The following is a 19159-nucleotide window of genomic DNA, read 5'->3' as shown; positions in this document are numbered from 1 at the left end:
ATTTTGATTTACTTTTTCTTTTCTTTTTTTACTTGTCCCATTAGGGGACATTTAAACTTGCAGCTTTGATAGCTGCTAGAGTACATTACACTACCTACGTAGTGTAATGTGTTCTAACTGTCATTGTGACGTGACAGTCACACAGACAGGAAGCCTCGGAGGACCGGCCAGAGGCTGCTCCTCTGAGGCTTCCGTACATGGCAACCCAGAGGTCATTGTCTGGCCTCCGAATACCACGACAAGCATCGGCAGCCCCCACAATCACTTTGTGGGGGCTGCCGATGTGCTTCAAATCCCTTAAATGCGGTGAACGCAATCTGTCGCCGCATTTATGGGGTTAATTGCCAAAATCAACTGCGATGGTCCGCAGACCAGCAAGACTGGAGTGTCAGCTGTCGGGGACAGCTGACCTCCCGGTTCCCGGACACTGTCCGTTAAGACAGTGTGCGCCGGGAACTACTCCGTAACTATACGTCCTGATGCGGGAAGCAAGCCCTCTGCAGGACGTACAGTTGCGGCGCAGCGCGTGAAGAGGTTAAGAAAAAGTGTTTTTATTGTGCAAAAGTAGTAAAACATTAAAAACAATATAAATTTGGTATTGCCATAATCTTAATGACACGCGGAATAAAGTTATTACGTTAGTTATACCAAACAGTAAACAACGTAAATTTAAGAGTTTAAAAAGTATGGAGGAATTGCATTTTTTCCTTTACCCCCTTAACTAATGTAATAATAGTTAATAAATAAGATGTACCTCAAAATGGTGGCATTAAAAAAAAAAAACTTGTCTTGCAAAAAACAAGCCCTCCTGCGGCTATGTCGACAGAAAAATCATAAGGTTACAGCTTTTGAAATGTGACAATGGAAAAACTGAAAAAACTCCATTGGTCATTAATTCCCAAAATAGGCTGGTCACTAATAAGTTAGGCCGGATTCACACGAGCGTGTTTGGTCCGTGATATACGGACTGTATGTCGGCAGTACTTCCCGGACCTAACATCATAGCTATCTATGATGCTAGGTGTCGCTGCGGGAAAACTGTCCTGTACTATAATCATGTATTCAGCACGGGTCAGTAGTTCCGCGGGGAGGCAGTGACACCTAGCGTCCTAGATCACTATAATGCTAGGAGCGCGGCTCCATGCACTGTGTTTGATACGGGAAATGCAGCCGACATGCGGACCATATATCACGGACAGAACACGCTCGTGTGAATAAGGCCTTATAAGGAGGCACATAAGTTTTTTCTCACAGATTCGTACAGCATTTCCATCACATGCTATATTACGGAGGCACAGGGGCACCATACAGTGTGCATGAGCCCTAAAGTTGAATAGATTCACTGCCAATTAGACAAACAATGCAATATTTATTTTATAACATTTGCCTCATACACCACAAATGCTATTGTATTTTGCATCAAACAATATTCATATGTGATTGTCCATAATTAGTTTATTTTTATAGATTTACTTTTGACATGTACGGTGTAAAGGATCTGCCTGACACAGCTTCTGTGTCGACGCCTGTGGTTCCTCACTCTGCTCCTGCTCCTAAGTCTGGTCGAGTGACCCCTTCTTCCACCAATCAGTCGGGGAGGCTGAGGAGTGGGAGAGCCTATCACAGCCTGGCCAGACGGAGCTAGCTCGTGCCCTCTGTCTATTTATACCTTCACTTCCTGCTCCTTCTTTGCCTGTGATTCTTTCAGTCTGTTTCCTGGCTCTGCTGCTGCTGCTTACTACTTGTCTTCTGCTTCATATTGACCCTGACTTGACTGACTATTCTCCTGCTCTGCGTTTCGTACCTCGTCCACTCCTGGTTTGACTCTGCTCCTTCACTATTCTCCTGCACTGCGTTTTGTACCTCGTCCACTTCTGGTTTGACTCGGCTCGTTCACTATTCTTGTAGCTCACGGGGTTGCCGTGGGCAACAGCCCCATTTCCCTTAGCTTCTCTGTACCCTTGTCTGTTTGTCTGTCATGTACTTAGTGAGCGTAGGGACCGTCGCCCAGTTGTACGCCGTTGCTTAGGACGGGCCGTTGCAAGTAGGCAGGGACTGAGTGGCGGGTAGATTAGGGCTCACCGGTCTGTTTCCCTACCCCGCCATTACATACGGTATGAGTTGTTCAGAATTGTATTTTGGAATTGTAAGAGTATGTTCACACAGGGCGGATATTCTGCATAAAAGCACACAGCATATCCGCCCTGGTCGCCGCAGGGAATCCTGGTCGAAAAACCGCATCTGTGATTGGCTGCAGCGGTCACATGGTATGAAACGTCATCCCGGGAGGCCGGACTGGAGGAAGAAGCAGGTAAGTTAATGTTAATTACTATTCACTCCAGCGGTAGTCACGGTCTGGGGTGCTGAAAGAGTTACTGCCGATCAGTTAACTCTTTCAGCACCTTGGACAGTGACTATCCCCTGACGTCGCCTAGCAACGCTCCCGTAATTACGGGTGCACACACGTAGCCACCCGCAATTACGGGAGCCCCATAGACTCCTATGGGCTGCCCGTGCCGTTATTACGGCCTGAAATAGGATATATTCCATATTTTTCAACGCCACGGACACCTTCCCGTAAGCATACGGGGAGGTACCCGTGGTCAATAGAAGTCTATGGGCCCGTAATTACAGGCCATAATTACGGATCGTAATTATGGGCGTTTTTAGGTATGTGCATGAGGCCTAAATGTGATGTAAACTCAATGGATACAGAAAGTTGCAGTTTGGCATACTGTCTGAATGCAGTTCTTAAAGGCTATGTACACCTTTGAAAGGAATTATTTTTAAATAAATAAATCAATGTTTTATGTGTTTTTAAATGACTTTTGAATTGACTTTTATTAAATTTCGTTTTTACTTTTTATGATACAGTTTCTACTAGTATGTATCCTGTATACATATAAGCTGTATCGTTTTGCCTGAGCCGAGCCGTGTTGAAAAACACATGAAACATTGATTTATTAAAAAAATAATTCCTTTCAAAGGTACATAGCATTTAACTGTGACATGAAAATGGAATTTATCATTACATTTATAGCTTTCCAATGGCAAACAATAAAATAAAATTATACCATCATTTCTTTCCTGTTCAGATGCCTGGAATAATTCAATAAACATCCCATGTACTTTCTGGACAGGTTGAGTATGTGAACTTACAGATTCTATTGATTATACTCTGCTGCTACTGTATTAGGCTGTGGAACGAAATCCGTTGCCGAAAATCCACAGTATTTACGCTACGTTTTATCTTACCCTTAATGTTAATTTTGAATACGGACACAATTAGAACAGCAGCATGTGTCTTTATATACTCCTATGCTGATTCCACTTTGTGTACGTGTTTCAGCTTTTCTACTTTAGAAATGAGGATTGGACCCGACTGCTGACCCACCAGCTATTAAGTGAGAAAAAGTAAATATATTAGTTGACACAATGAATAGTAGCCCATGGGCTGAGTGTATCATGTTACCACTTTACGCTGAATTCAGGTCTTTCTATGGCATGTTCCAAGGGACAATTCCCTGCTTTCCCTTAGGGAGGACAACAAGGGCAGAGCCTTTGTCCACATTATCCTGGCCTCTTACAAGCTGTCACTCTCCCTGCTACTGACAGCTTCCCTGTGTCAATATATATATAGAGGCTGCGAAATAAGCACTCACCTGGGACTATGAGAATCCAACCATTTATCAAGTGACAGAGTAAGGCCAGCAAGGAGTGTGCTCACTGTGAATCAGTGCATTGTGTGCACTTCTTTATTAAGAATGTATGGAAATTTTATTTAAGTATTAACAATGCCTTGCAAAAGTATTCACCCCTCCTTCCTTTGGTGTTTTTCCCTGTTTTGTTGCATTACAACCTTGAATTAAAATAGATTTTTTTTTTTGTTTTTTTTGTACCATTTGAGTTACACATGCCTACCGTTTGAAGGTCAAAATATTTTTTTACTGTGACACAAACAATAATTAAGACAAAAACAGAGAACATTAATGTGCATAATTATTCACCCCCTGAAAGTCAATACTTTGTGGAGCACCTTTTGCTGCAATTACAGATGCTAATGCAAAGTTTCTTGGCTTATGTCTCTATTAGCTGAGCACATCTAGACATTGGGATTGTTGTCCAATCTTCCAGGCAAAACTGCTCCAACTCCTTCATGTTAGATGTGCTGGTGTACAGCAGTCTTCAAGTCATGCCACAGATTATTAATTAGATTGCAGTCTAGCCTTTGACTAGGCCATTCCAAACATTTCCACAGTAGTGGCGGAACTACCGCAGCTGGCCCCAGGCGCCTGCCACTTTCAATTGTATCTGCATCCTTAGGATGCAGATACAATTGAATTCTGTGGCGGAGCTCTGCCATTTTGTAGGCAGGGCCGGCCTTAGGATAGATGGCGCCCTGTGGGAAATGATCTTTCGGCGCCCCACCCCATCATTAAAAAAAAATGCCCCATAAAAAATTATAATGCCCCTTTAGTGCCCCCATACAGTATAATAATAATAATATTTTATATAATATATTACAACCCCTTCAAGGACACAGTATTTTGTCCCCTGTAGTACCCCTACACAGTATAATGTCTGCTTAGTGTCCCCCTGTAGATTTTTCCATACATCCTCCCTGTAGACAGTGCCATAATCCCCCACCTCCTCCTTGTAGATCGTGCCATACAGCCCCCCACACCTCCCCCTTGTAAACAGTGCCATACAGTTCCCCACCTCCCCCTTGTAAACAGTGCCATACAGTTCCCCACCTCCTCCTTGTAGACAGTGCCATACAGTCCCCACCTCCTCCTTGTAGATCGTGCCACACAGTCCCCCACCTCCTCCCTGTAGACAGTGCCATACAGATCCCAACATCCTCCTTGTAGACCGTGCCCCCAAACAAAAACAACAATTTTACTCACCTAGGCCCCTTTCTCATGACAAACTGAGCTGCTCCACGAGGGGATCCTTGCGTCAGCCGGCGTGATCCTGTAGCCTAGTACAGAGTTTCCCAACCTTTTCAGACTCGAGGCAGCACTGGAAAAATAAAATTTCTTCAGGGCCCCCTACCAAAATTATTTCGGGAAAGACCGAAAACGGCTAAAAAAAACAAAACACTACACTCGTAGGGTCTGTTCACACGTTTTTTGTAAGGCAAAAAAATCTGCCTCAAAATTTCTTCAGGAAGTGACAGCGTTGTTTGACCTTTTTATTGTGTTTTATCTTAAGCCGTTGAAGCTAATGCAAAAGACGCAGGCAAATGAGCAACGCAGGAATTTACTGCCTCCTATTAATTTCAATTGGAGGTCAGAGGCGGAAACCACTTGAAGACCATCAGCCCCCCCTCACAGTAAAATTACCATCAGCCCCCCACAGTAAAATAACCATCAGCCCCCCACTCACAGTAAAATGACCACCAGCCCGCCACTCACAGTAAAATGACCATCAGCCCCCACTCATAGTAAAATGACCTGAAGGCCAAAACAGGCTGTGTCCTAAAGGGGTTAAAGGAAGGGTGTCGCGAAAACATTTTTTTTTATAGCAATTTGCTTTTAGTGTTCTATTAAAAGATTTTTTATTTATTTGTGTGTTAGTGTGTTTCCTTCTCTATGGGGGCTGCCATTTTTTTTTCATCTCTGTATGTGTCGATTAACGACACATACAGACATGGAATACGGCACATACAGCCCCATAGAGAATGCGAACGGGAGCCGTTCCATTCACTATGCTGTACGCCGTCTGTGTGCATGCGCCACTCCCACACAGTCCAAATGGAAGGTCTTCGGCTGAGTGACATCCGGCGCCATTTTCTTGTGGACCGGAAAGCGACCGGACAGTAAGATTACTAATTCCGGTCGCGGCTTCCGGACATGTGTTCTGAAGCAAGCACTAGGAGTGGAGGGAGCGGACGGACGGGAGGGAGCGGCGGCAGGAGCAGGTAAGTTATGTCTGTGTTTGTTCGTGTTTTACTGTGTGTTTACTACTGTATGTAAGCCTACTACACTGTGTATTCGCTCAAAAAATGGCGACACACAGTGTAGGAGGTTTGAACATTCAATCCCCTCCTTTCTCCTGGCACTAGCCAGGATAAAGGAGGGGGGATTGTTTGAGGACGCTAGACCGAGTGTGTCTTCTCAAATTTTGCAGCATAAAGCAATGTGGTTGCTGCAATTTTTTTGAATCTCTAATTTATAATATTTCCTGACTCGTGAAAAAATTAAAAAAATTAGAACACTGTTTAGTCATTTATACACTAACTGTTTAACTAAAAAAAAATGTTCTAGCGACACATTCCCTTTAAGTTAGTTGGTTTGACCAGACATTATTTAGGGGTTTTATAGCAATGGGGGTGAATACAAATGCACTCACAACTTTTCAGTATTTAGTTATTCATTTTATTTATATTTGTAAGCAAGGTTTTTTTGTTTTTTTTAAATTTCACTGTAACAATTTAAGTAATTTTGTCAAGTCCATAACATTAAAATCTAATTATAAATCCATTTTTATTATAGGTAGTAATGCAACAAAACAGGAAAAACACCAAGGGGGTGAATACTTTCTAAAGGCATTCATTAGATTACATAGACTAGCTGCATCGACTATATCTATTGTTTTAAAACCTCTTGTACATGGCAGTATTTTGGTCAGTGTTTTGCATCAGTATTTGTAAGCCAAAACCTATACAGAGAAAAAAGTATATGGAAAGATTTTTGCCTCTTCCATGTTTTGGACCCACTCCTGATTTTTTATTACAAATACTCATTCAAAATACTGACCAAAATATGCCCATATGAAAGTGGCCTAAGGCTTGGCCTGCACATTGAATCCCAGTTGCAGTGTAATTTAAATTATGTTCTTACTTTACTTAAATCCACAGCATTTCTGTACCGTGTGAATCCAGCCTTAAAAAGCTGCTTAGGTTGTTTTTACACACAGTATTCTGACACTTTTTAGTAGCATTTTTGTATTTTTAGAGCGTTTTATGGGTCCATAAAAACGCTTAAATCGCAATTCAACTGCAAATGAGATAAGTGTCAACAGGCTGCCATTCCCCAGAAGTCCTCATCAACAATTGAGCAAGGCTTTCTGTTAGTTCTCATTGAGACTTGATTTCACAGGACATGCTTAAATTTGTATTTCTACACCAACTGAACAGCTGTCTGTTTTATTAAGAGATGTATCTAGTTTTGCAAACATGTAGAAGAAATTAAAAAAGATTTACCTTTTACCTTTCCAACCAAAGCAGCATTTAAAGAATAATATGTTAAATACTGTATTTCACACAGTTATTTTTATGTAACATCCAGGAGTCACTATACTTTGGTGGTAAAGTAGTTAATAATAGTATTTTTAGTTGTTTAAATCGTAAGCTCCGCATGAAAGGAATTATTATGCTGCATGAGTAATAGATTCTATTAGCCCCCGCAAAGGACTGTTTTTATTGGAGTTGGGTGACACAAAAGCTGCAGGCTAGTAACTGAGACCATGCTCCAGGTTCAACTGTTTCCACAGTCTGATTTTTTTTTAATGAGATATATCAATTTATATATAATATATATATATATATATATATATATATACATACACACACTCTATATGGACAAAAGTTTTGGGGCACACCTCTTAATCATTGAATTTAGGTTTTATTCAGTCCAATTGGCACAGAAGTATAAAATCAAGCACCTAGCCATGCAGTCGCCTTTACAAACATTGATGACGTAATGGGTCGTTCTAAAGAGCTCACTGAATTCAAGCGTGGTAGTGTAAGAGGATGCCACCATTGCAACAAGTCAGTTCAGGAAATTTCTTCCTTCCCAGATATTCCACAATCAACTGTGAGTGACATTATTGCAAAGTGGAAGCTTTTAGGAGCCACATCAACTCCAGCTCGAAGTGGCAGACCACGTAAAGTTACAGAGCGGGGTCGGCAAGTGCTGAAGCGCATAATGCATAAAAGTGCATAAAAGTCGCTGACTCAATAACTGCAGAGTTCCAAACCTCCTCTAGCATTAAAAACAGAACAAAAACTGTGTGCCAGGAACTTCATGGCATGCGTTTCCATGGACGAGCAGCCTCATGCAAGCCTTACATCACCAAGCACAATACCAAGCGTCGCATGAAGTGGTGCAAAGCATGCCGCCACTGGAATCTGGAGAGTGGAAATGTGTTCTGTGTAGTGACAAATCACATTTCTCTGTCTGGCAGTCCAATAGACGAGTCTGAGAATGGCGAAGAACGTTACCTGCCTGACGGCATTGTGCGAACTGTAAAGTTTGGTGGAAAAGGGATAATTCTATGGGGTTGTTTGTTTTTCAGGGGTTGGTCTAGGCCCCTTAGTTCCAGTGAAGAGAAATCTCAATGCTTCATCATCCTAAGACAATTTGGACAATTGTTTTGTTCCAACTTTGTGGGAACAGTTTGCGGAAAGCACTTTTCTGTTCCAGCATGACTGTGCCCCAGTGCACAAAGCAAAGTCCATAAAGACATGGTTGGGTGAGTTTGGCTTGAAAGAACTTGACTGGCTCACACAGAGCCCTGACCTCAACCCAGTCGAACACCTTTGGGATGAGCTAGAATGGAGATTGTGAGCCCGGCCCTCTCATCCAACATTAGTGTCTGACCTCACAAATTCTCCTTTAGATGATTGGGCACAAATTTCCACAGACACACTCCAAAATCTTGTAGAAAGGCCTCCCAGAAGAGTAAGAGCTGTTTCAGCTGCAAAGGGGGGACCAGCTCCATAATAATGCCTATGGATTTAGAATGGGATGTCATAAAAGCTCCTGTAAGTGTGTATGTGTATATATATATATATATATATATATATGAGTATATACACAAGGATTTCCAGCAACGATTCATTAGTGTCTGTTTTCAGATAGAGACAGGAATTGGAATTTTCTGTTATATATCTTATAACATAATGTTGGCCAGGAGAGTAGAAAGTAATGTTTTTACATATCGGGTAAGGTTGTAAAAAGACACAGGTCCATCAAGTCTAACCTATAATCCTAGCGTGTTGATCCAGGGGAATGCAAAAACCCCTATCAGGCGAGTACTAATTTCCCATATTAAGAGGAGAAATTCCTTTCCGACTTCTGTAATGGCAATCAGAATAAATCCCGCTATCAACGTCCCATCTCCAGAAGTCTAGCAGTTTTAACCTGCAATATTATAGCTTTCAAGAAAGACATCCGGTCGCTTATTGAACTTGTTCAATGGATTAACCATCATTACATCTTGTGGCAGCGAGTTCCATAATCTCACTGCTCTTACAGTAAAGAAGCTCCGTCTATGATTACGGTGAAACCTTCTTTCCCCTAGACATAGTGGATGCCCCCTTTTCATAGTTACAGGCCTAACTATAAAAATTTCATTAGACAGATCTCTGCACTGTCCATTCATTTATTTGTACATTGTTATTAGATTACCCCTAAGCCGTCTATTTGATAACTTTTCTTGGTACTGTAATCCACTCATTCCCTTAATTACCTTGGTTGCCCTCCTCTGCACCTTTTCCAGTTCAGCTTTGTCCTTCCTATACGCAGATGCCCAAAATTGTACACAATTTTTCATGTGTGGTCTGACTAGTGTTTTATATAGGGGAAAAACTATGTTCTTTTTATTTGCATCTATGCCTCGTTTGACGCATCCCATGATTTTATTTGCCTTGGCAGCATCTGCCTGGCACTGGATGCTGATTTTCCACCTATATCCACAATTCCCTTTCAGTGGCAGTTATAACCAGTGTTTAACTTTTTAATACATAATTGTAGACTTTGTTACCTAGGCCCTAGTGCATAACCTTATATTTATCCACAATCAATTTAAAGAGGATCTGTCACTAGTTTATAATCTCCTAACTAATCTAATAGACACTGTTATTCTGATAACTACAGTGAAAATTGTGTTCCAAAATGATTCTGATTTCAAAAGTTATGAACTTTTCTCTAAATATGTGTTAGGGATCTGCCAGGTACTTCATCTAGCTATACTCCTGGGATTAATCAATCCACACCTGAGGCCAGACCTGTTCGACTGACACCATCTCCCACCAACCAGGGTGGCAGGCTCAGGAGTGGGAGAGCCTATCGCGGCCTGGTCTGTCGGAGTTAGCTCCGCCCCCTGCCCTTTATTACCTGCCCTGTGCTCTCCCTCGGTGCTTGTAATTCTTTTGGATTCCTGGCCCCACTGCTGCTTGCTCCAGCCTGCTTCTGCCGTGCTTCTGCCTTGCTGCAGTTCTGCTTGACCTGCTTTGCTTTGCCCCTGGCTTGCTTCTGTCTCCGTGCCCGCTCGGTTGTACTCACTTCGTCCTGGTCCTGACTGTTCGTTCGCCGCCCCATTTCCTCGTGGCGTTCCGTGGCTACTGCCCCTTCCCTTGCGTGTTCCCTGTTTGTCTTCCTGTGCACTTAGCCAGCGTAGGGACCGCCGCCCAGTTGTACCTCGTCGCCTAGGGCGGGTCGTTGCAAGTAGGCAGGGACAGGGCGGTGGGTAGATTAGGGCTCACTTTCCCTTCACCTCCTTCCTGCCCTTACATAATTACAAGCCCTTACCTAGTCTACCCTTTCTCCTACGCTGACGCTGTCATGGACCCCCTTGAGACCCTGACCCAGCAGATGCAGGGCCTCTCCCTACAGGTCCAGGCCCTGGCCCAAAGGGTCAATCAGGGTGACGCTGCTTTAGTAGTACCCCTCACCTCACCTCTAGAACCCGACCTCAAGTTACCTGACCGGTTTTCAGGGGACCGTAAGACGTTTCTCTCCTTCCGGGAGAGTTGCAGACTGTATTTCCGCCTAAAGCCCCACTCCTCAGGTTCCGAGAACCAGCGGGTGGGTATCATCATATCCCGACTCCAGGAAGGGCCCCAAGAGTGGGCCTTCTCCTTGGCTCCTGACGCCCCTGAACTTTCCTCTGTTGATCGTTTTTTCTCTGCCCTCGGACTCATTTACGACGAGACTGACAGGACTGCTTTAGCCGAGAGTCAGCTGGTGACCTTACGTCAGGGTAGGAGACCGGTTGAGGAATACTGTTCTGATTTTAGGAAGTGGTGCGTAGCTTCTCAGTGGAACGATCCGGCCCTAAGGTGCCAGTTTAGGTTAGGATTATCTGACGCCCTGAAGGATCTGCTGGTTAGCTACCCCTCGCCTGACTCCCTTGACCAGGTTATGGCCCTAGCAGTACAACTTGACCGACGTCTCAGGGAACGTCAGCTAGAACGCTTCAGTGTGCTCCCCTCTGACTTTTCTGCGATCCCCCCCGAGGTCCCGTCTCCTCGCCCCTCCACGGAGGACTCGGAGGTACCTATGCAACTCGGGGCCTCCATGTCCCCTCGACAACGTAGGGAGTTTCGCAGAATGAATGGTCTCTGCTTCTACTGTGGGGACGACAAGCATCTACTGAACACCTGTCCCAGGCGCAAGAATAAGAAGCCGGAAAACTTCCGCGCCTAAGTGATCATCGGGGAGGTCACTTGGGCGCACAGGTATTTCCCGTTAATGTGAAACGCAATAAAATTTTGCTTCCCTTTCAGGTCTCGTTTGCTGGCCGGTCTGCCACGGGCAGTGCTTTCGTGGATTCTGGCTCATCTGCTAATATCATGTCTGTGGAATTTGCTATGTCTCTAAAGATGCCTTGTATTGATTTACCTTATCCTATCCCTGTAGTAGGAATCGACTCAACCCCCCTTGCTAATGGTTATTTTACTCAGCATACTCCTGGTTTTGAACTCCTGGTTGGCTCCATGCATTTGGAGCAGTGCTCTGTACTGGTGATGCAGGGATTATCGTCTGATCTGGTATTAGGTCTTCCCTGGTTGCAGTTGCATAATCCCACATTTGATTGGAATACTGGGGATCTCACCAAATGGGGTAATGAATGTCTTATGTCATGTCTTTCTGTTAACTCTATTTCTCCCCGGGAGGAGGTAAACACGCTTCCTGAGTTTGTTCAGGACTTCGCCGATGTGTTTTCTAAGGAGGCCTCCGAGGTGTTGCCCCCCCATAGAGATTACGATTGCGCTATCGATTTGGTGCCTGGTGCCAAGCTTCCTAAGGGTAGGATATTTAATCTTTCATGTCCTGAACGTGAAGCGATGAGGGTGTATATCCAAGAATGCCTGGCCAAGGGTTTCATTCGCCCCTCGACTTCTCCTGTAGGTGCTGGCTTCTTCTTCGTGGGGAAGAAGGATGGTGGTCTTAGGCCGTGCATTGATTATCGTAACCTGAATAAGGTCACCGTAAGGAACCAGTACCCACTTCCTTTGATTCCGGATCTTTTTAATCAGGTTCAGGGAGCCCAATGGTTTTCTAAGTTCGATCTACGGGGGGCATATAACCTTATCCGCATCAAAGAGGGGGATGAGTGGAAAACTGCGTTCAACACACCCGAGGGTCATTTCGAATACCTGGTCATGCCCTTTGGGTTGTGTAATGCCCCTGCTGTCTTCCAGAATTTTATTAATGAAATCCTGAGAGAGTACCTGGGTAATTTTCTTGTTGTGTACCTTGATGACATACTGGTGTTTTCCAAGGACTGGTCCTCCCACGTGGAGCATGTCAGGAAGGTGCTCCAGGTCCTTCGGGAGAATAATCTGTTTGCTAAGACTGAAAAATGTGTCTTTGGGGTACAGGAGATACCATTTTTAGGGCAAATCCTCACTCCTCATGAATTCCGCATGGACCCTGCCAAGGTTCAAGCTGTGGCGGAATGGGTCCAACCTGCCTCCTTTAAGGCGTTACAGTGTTTTTTAGGGTTCGCCAACTATTACAGGAGATTTATTGCCAACTTCTCGGTCGTCGCTAAGCCTCTTACGGACCTTACCCGCAAGGGTGCCGATGTCCTCCATTGGCCCCCTGAGGCCGTCCAGGCCTTTGAGACTCTCAAGAAGTGCTTTATCTCGGCCCCCGTGCTGATTCAGCCCAACCAAGAGGAGCCATTTATTGTGGAGGTTGACGCTTCCGAGGTGGGAGTGGGGGCCGTCTTGTCCCAGGGTACCAGCTCCCTCACCCATCTCCGCCCCTGTGCTTACTTCTCTAGGAAGTTTTCGCCCACGGAGAGTAACTATGATATTGGCAACCGCGAACTTCTAGCCATTAAATGGGCTTTTGAGGAGTGGCGGCACTTCCTGGAGGGGGCCAGACACCAGGTAACGGTCCTTACGGATCACAAGAATCTGGTTTTCCTAGAATCGGCCCGGAGGCTTAATCCTAGACAAGCTCGGTGGGCACTATTCTTTACCAGATTTAATTTCTTGGTTACCTATAGGGCTGGGTCCAAGAATATTAAGGCTGACGCTCTGTCACGTAGTTTCATGGCCAATCCTCCTTCCGAGAAGGATCCTGCTTGTATTTTACCCCCTGGTATAATCGTCTCTGCCACGGATTCTGATTTAGCTTCTGATATCGCGGCTGATCAGGGTGCAGCTCCCGGGAACGTCCCTGGGGACAAACTGTTTGTTCCCCTGCAATACCGGCTGAGGGTACTCAGGGAAAACCATGACTCCGCTCTATCTGGTCATCCTGGCATCTTGGGCACCAAACACCTCATTACCAGAAACTATTGGTGGCCTGGGTTGCCTAAAGATGTTAGGGCTTACGTCGCCGCTTGTGAGGTTTGCGCTAGGTCCAAAACCCCTAGGTCCCGACCTGCGGGCCTACTACGTTCCTTGCCCATTCCCCAGAGACCTTGGACCCATATCTCCATGGATTTTATCACCGATTTGCCTCCATCTCAGGGCAAGTCGGTGGTGTGGGTGGTAGTCGACCGCTTCAGCAAGATGTGCCACTTTGTGCCCCTTAAGAAGCTACCTAACGCCAAGACGTTAGCTTCTTTGTTTGTGAAACACATCCTGCGTCTCCATGGGGCCCCAGTCAATATCGTTTCTGACAGAGGGGTACAATTTGTTTCCTTATTTTGGAGAGCTTTTTGTAAAAAGTTGGAGATTGATCTGTCCTTCTCCTCCGCCTTCCATCCCGAAACTAATGGCCAAACGGAAAGGACCAACCAATCCCTGGAACAATATTTAAGGTGCTTCATCTCTGACTGTCAATTCGATTGGGTCTCATTCCTTCCCCTTGCTGAATTTTCCCTGAATAACCGGGTCAGTAACTCGTCAGGGGTCTCCCCGTTTTTCTGTAATTTCGGGTTTAACCCAAGGTTCTCCTCCGTCTCCCCTGGTTGTTCCAATAATCCTGAGGTAGAGGAGGTTCATCGGGAACTGTGCACTGTCTGGGCCCAGGTTCAGAAGAACCTAGAGGCGTCCCAGAGCGCACAAAAGATTCAGGCGGATAGTAGACGTTCTGCTAACCCCCGGTTTGTCGTCGGGGATTTGGTCTGGTTGTCGTCCAGGAACTTGCGCCTTAAGGTCCCGTCCAGGAAGTTTGCTCCCCGATTTATTGGACCTTATAAGATCATTGAAGTCCTCAACCCTGTATCCTTCCGTCTGGAGCTCCCCCCATCCTTTCGCATACATGACGTCTTCCATGCCTCCCTCCTTAAACGCTGCTCCCCGTCCTGGTCCCCCTCGAGGATACCTCCTGTCCCCGTTCTCACCCCTGAGGGGGTGGAATTCGAGGTGGCCAAGATTATGGACAGTAGGATGGTCCAGGGCTCCCTCCAGTACCTGGTCCATTGGAGAGGATACGGGCCGGAGGAGAGGACTTGGGTACCTGCCCGTGATGTTCACGCTGGGGTATTGATCAGGAGGTTCCACCTCCTCTTCCCCACTAAACCGGGTCCCCTTAGTAAGGGTCCGGTGGCCCCTCATAAAAGGGGGAGTACTGTTAGGGATCTGCCAGGTACTTCATCTAGCTATACTCCTGGGATTAATCAATCCACACCTGAGGCCAGACCTGTTCGACTGACACCATCTCCCACCAACCAGGGTGGCAGGCTCAGGAGTGGGAGAGCCTATCACGGCCTGGTCTGTCGGAGTTAGCTCCGCCCCCTGCCCTTTATTACCTGCCCTGTGCTCTCCCTCGGTGCTTGTAATTCTTTTGGATTCCTGGCCCCACTGCTGCTTGCTCCAGCCTGCTTCTGCCGTGCTTCTGCCTTGCTGCAGTTCTGCTTGACCTGCTTTGCTTTGCCCCTGGCTTGCTTCTGTCTCCGTGCCCGCTCGGTTGTACTCACTTCGTCCTGGTCCTGACTGTTCGTTCGCCGCCCCGTTTCCTCGTGGCGTTCCGTGGCTACTGCCCCTTCCCTTGCGTGTTCCCTGTTTGTCTTCCTGTGCACTTAGCCAGCGTAGGGACCGCCGCCCAGTTGTACCTCGTCGCCTAGGGCGGGTCGTTGCAAGTAGGCAGGGACAGGGCGGTGGGTAGATTAGGGCTCACTTTCCCTTCACCTCCTTCCTGCCCTTACAATATGCTAATGAGCCTATACTTGCCAAATGGGCGGTAACTCTTCATTTTCTCTGTGGGCGGTGTTATATTTTGTCTGTATGATGCTGTCCAATCAGCAACATACAGCTTTTCCCCCTTCCCTGCCCAGCGTGATCTCAGATTCAATAGCGAGATCACGCTGTGTTGTAAATTGCAGCCGCAGGTCACACTGGGCACAGAAGGGGGACAAGCTGTATGATGCTGAAATAAGAATAATTTTGGAACATAATTTTCACTGTAGTGATCATCATTACAGCGCCTATTAGATTAGTTAGGAGATAGGGCATTAATAAACTAGTTGACATCATCTTTAACTTTTTACATTAACTACATAGTACCACACTGGGCGAATATATTAAAGTCCTACAGATCCCAGGGGGCTTACGTATGCCAATTAGGCCCACAATTTTTAATGAAGATAAAGATTATTGCACCCAATGTTCATTCGATTTGATGACCATAACGATTTCATACTTACAGAAGAACATAGTGGAGCTGAGAACCCAAATAACAGCAGCTTATCACCAATTGAAGGCTATGATGTCTACCACGGAGTATAACGACTATGACCGCAAACTAAAATCCTGCCTTAACTCGCATCCGGGTGACATTGAGTCACAAAAAAGGAAGAAGTTCCAGAGGGATCTGGACGAATACAACAACAATACAGTCTATAGATGGCAAGAAGGATATACCGTTACAAGTCCAGCACTTCGAGGTCAATATAATCTCCAGGATAGTGGACAACATTGATTCAAGGGCTGATAGAACTGCCACGATGACCCAAAAATTCCGGGATAGAGGCTACCCTGCCATAATGTTAGAGAGGGCTCAACAAATCAACATCGAGGATATGGCAAGCGAAAAACAGAGGCGCATACTTTTTCTACATACCACCCTTGCTCGTACAAAATTCACCACATCATTAGGAAACACTGGCCCCTACTTTAGGGAGGCTTATCCTCAAATTGTTGAATATAAGAGCCCATTCCTTCCATGTACGAAAATGCCAAAGAACCTATTGGACGAATTCGTTAGAGCAGATGTGGGCTCGACTAGGAAAGTCTCCACACAAACTTTTTTTGAACGCCCCGAAGAGGGGTACATTTCTATATAGGTCATGTTTGCAGTGCTCACATGTAATCAGAGGTGACAAAATACATCACCCACTATCTGCTCATAGGATACCTCTATGCTAGTATTTCGCTTGTGATACCAACTACGTGGTCTTTATGATTAAGTGCCCATGTGGCTTAGTATATGTAGGGGAGACCACACAACGTATACACGACCGAATTGGACAACATAAATCCAATATATGCTATGGCAAAACACTGCTACTCATCCCAGCACACTTTGCTTTAAAAAAACACAACATCTCACAATTGATGTTCCAGGTTATTGAGCATGTAACAGAGGCGGTGATGGGATAAAAAACCTGAAACGTACGGAAGCATATTGGATACATAGGCTACAAACACTTGAACCCCGTTGTCTGAACAGAGAATATGAGATCAGCAGCTTCTTGTGAATCGGTTCTAGCTTTTTAGCATTTAGCACTATATCAATAATAATATGATTGGATACATATCATGACCACTATGCATTCTAAATTTTTTTTTGCTTTTATATGCCATTGTCTAACCTTTAATTTTTACTGTTTTCTATTAGACTCGCTGACTTTCACTATATTGCTATGGGGAAGGCTTACCCGGTATACTTAGATCACGGTATCCTTTTTTATGAAAAGATCTCTTTACCTTATTAGGATCTACACAAAAATTAACTTGTAGAACATCTCTATTGGGCTTCCAATTAGTATACAAACACTATATATACCCGATTCCACCTTTCTCCATACATCCATATACATCTTATGCCTTAGTGTAGTTATTCCATGCTCCACCCTCAGATTTAGTCTGGTTGCCCACTGGCTATAGATCGCTGCTATCCTCTAGCCTCCGAGATAGCGTTCAAAACAGAATAGGTGCTCACCCCAGGTATGACATCAGCATGTGGTTCTCATAAGAACACTATGCTTTGCTTCACATGGGGCAGCGCTGAAACCACGCCTCCCCTCTCACAGGGATACAGACATAACTGACGCGTCACCTATGACAACAACATGCTGATGACGCTCCCAACCACGCCCCTTCGTTTTCATGACTGATACAGAAGACGCGATGATACATTTAATCATTCCCCTAGCACCACTCACATACTAGTTATGACGTAGGACGATACAGCTGAGCCCGTCCTAAACACTGCCCACATACAGCTTATAACCAGCCAGCCTGATTTCTTCCAACAGCACCTATACCAAGCGGTCAGCCGCCATTCATCAAATAGAGCCGATTTACAGGATACACCAGTCCCCAGCACGGCTCAGGTGAGATACTTATATCTCCTTTGACATTGTACCCGGCAACTTTATACTACTATATATACCGGGTGGATTATATTCTATACCTTATTTGTTATAATGGAAGTTTTGTTTTAAACGTTTTTACTATATAAATACTACTGTAGCAGGCTGGCTATAATTAGGATATGACTGACATGTTGTATACTACTATTAGGTTCCTTTCTTTTGATTTAACTAGTTTGAACAACGGGCTTTATGTCAATATAACATGGTTAACCAAAACACTACATAGATATAGGATATGAGTTTTATGCTGTATGAAGTATCATCTTGACCTACATGATTAATATGTCTTACATTTACTTTATTACCGTAACCAATACACCATACAGGTATAATATTGGGGGATCCATTGGCACACTTGTGTACTTGTCTAACTACCTGTTTATTGCATCTTGTTTGGACTTGCTATCACTTAAATTTTAAGGGTAGATTCTTGGCTGACTATATTTGTTCCTCCATAAATCACTATTGCCAGGAATAATTTTTTTCCTTCACTGTAAAGGACTTTACACTATGTTTTCCCAGTAAAGTACTATCATCTTGTTCCTGTTATTGCTAAATGGGATATGTTCGGCTGCACCATAGACCTTAACCCCTTCCCGCTTTGGCCACTTTTAACCTTCCTGACAGCCTCATTTTTCAAATCTGACATGTTTCACTTCATGTGGTAATAACTTCGGAATGCTTTTACCTATCCAAGCGATTCTGAGATTGTATTCTCGTGACACATTGGACTTTATGTTACTGGCAAAATTTGCTCGATGCATTCCGTATTTAATTGTGAAAAACATCAGAATTTTGTGAAAAATTGCAAAAATGTGCAGTTTTCTAAAATTTAAATGTATCTGCTTGTAAGACAGGCAGTTATACAACACAAAATAGTTGCTAATTAACATCCCCCATATGTCTACTTTGGATTGGCATCGTTTTTTGAACATCCTTTTATTTTTCTAGGACGTTACAAAGCTTAGAACTTTAGCAGCAATTTCTCACATTTTGAAGAAAACGTCAAAAGGCTTTTTTTTACAGGGGAGAGTTCAGTTGTGAAGTGGCTTTGAGGGCCTTATATATTAGAAACCCCCAATAAGTCACCCCATTTTAAAAACTTCACCCCTCAAAGTACTCAAAACAGCATTGAGAAAGTTTCTTAACCCTTTAGCATAGAATTAAAGCAAATTAGAGGTGAAATGTACAAATTAATTTTTTTTATTTTTTTGCAGAAATTCAATTTTAATAAATTTTTTTTGTAACACCGGTTTTACCAGAGAAACGCAACTCAATAATTATTGCCCAGATTTTGCAGTTCTAGGAAATATCCCACATGTGGCCCTAGTGTGCTACTGGACTAAAACAGGCCTCAGAAGCAAAGGAG

The sequence above is a fragment of the Rhinoderma darwinii genome, chromosome 5, assembly GCF_050947455.1.
Source record: "Rhinoderma darwinii isolate aRhiDar2 chromosome 5, aRhiDar2.hap1, whole genome shotgun sequence".
Lineage (NCBI taxonomy): Eukaryota > Metazoa > Chordata > Amphibia > Anura > Rhinodermatidae > Rhinoderma > Rhinoderma darwinii.
This window is presented reverse-complemented; position numbering follows the sequence as displayed.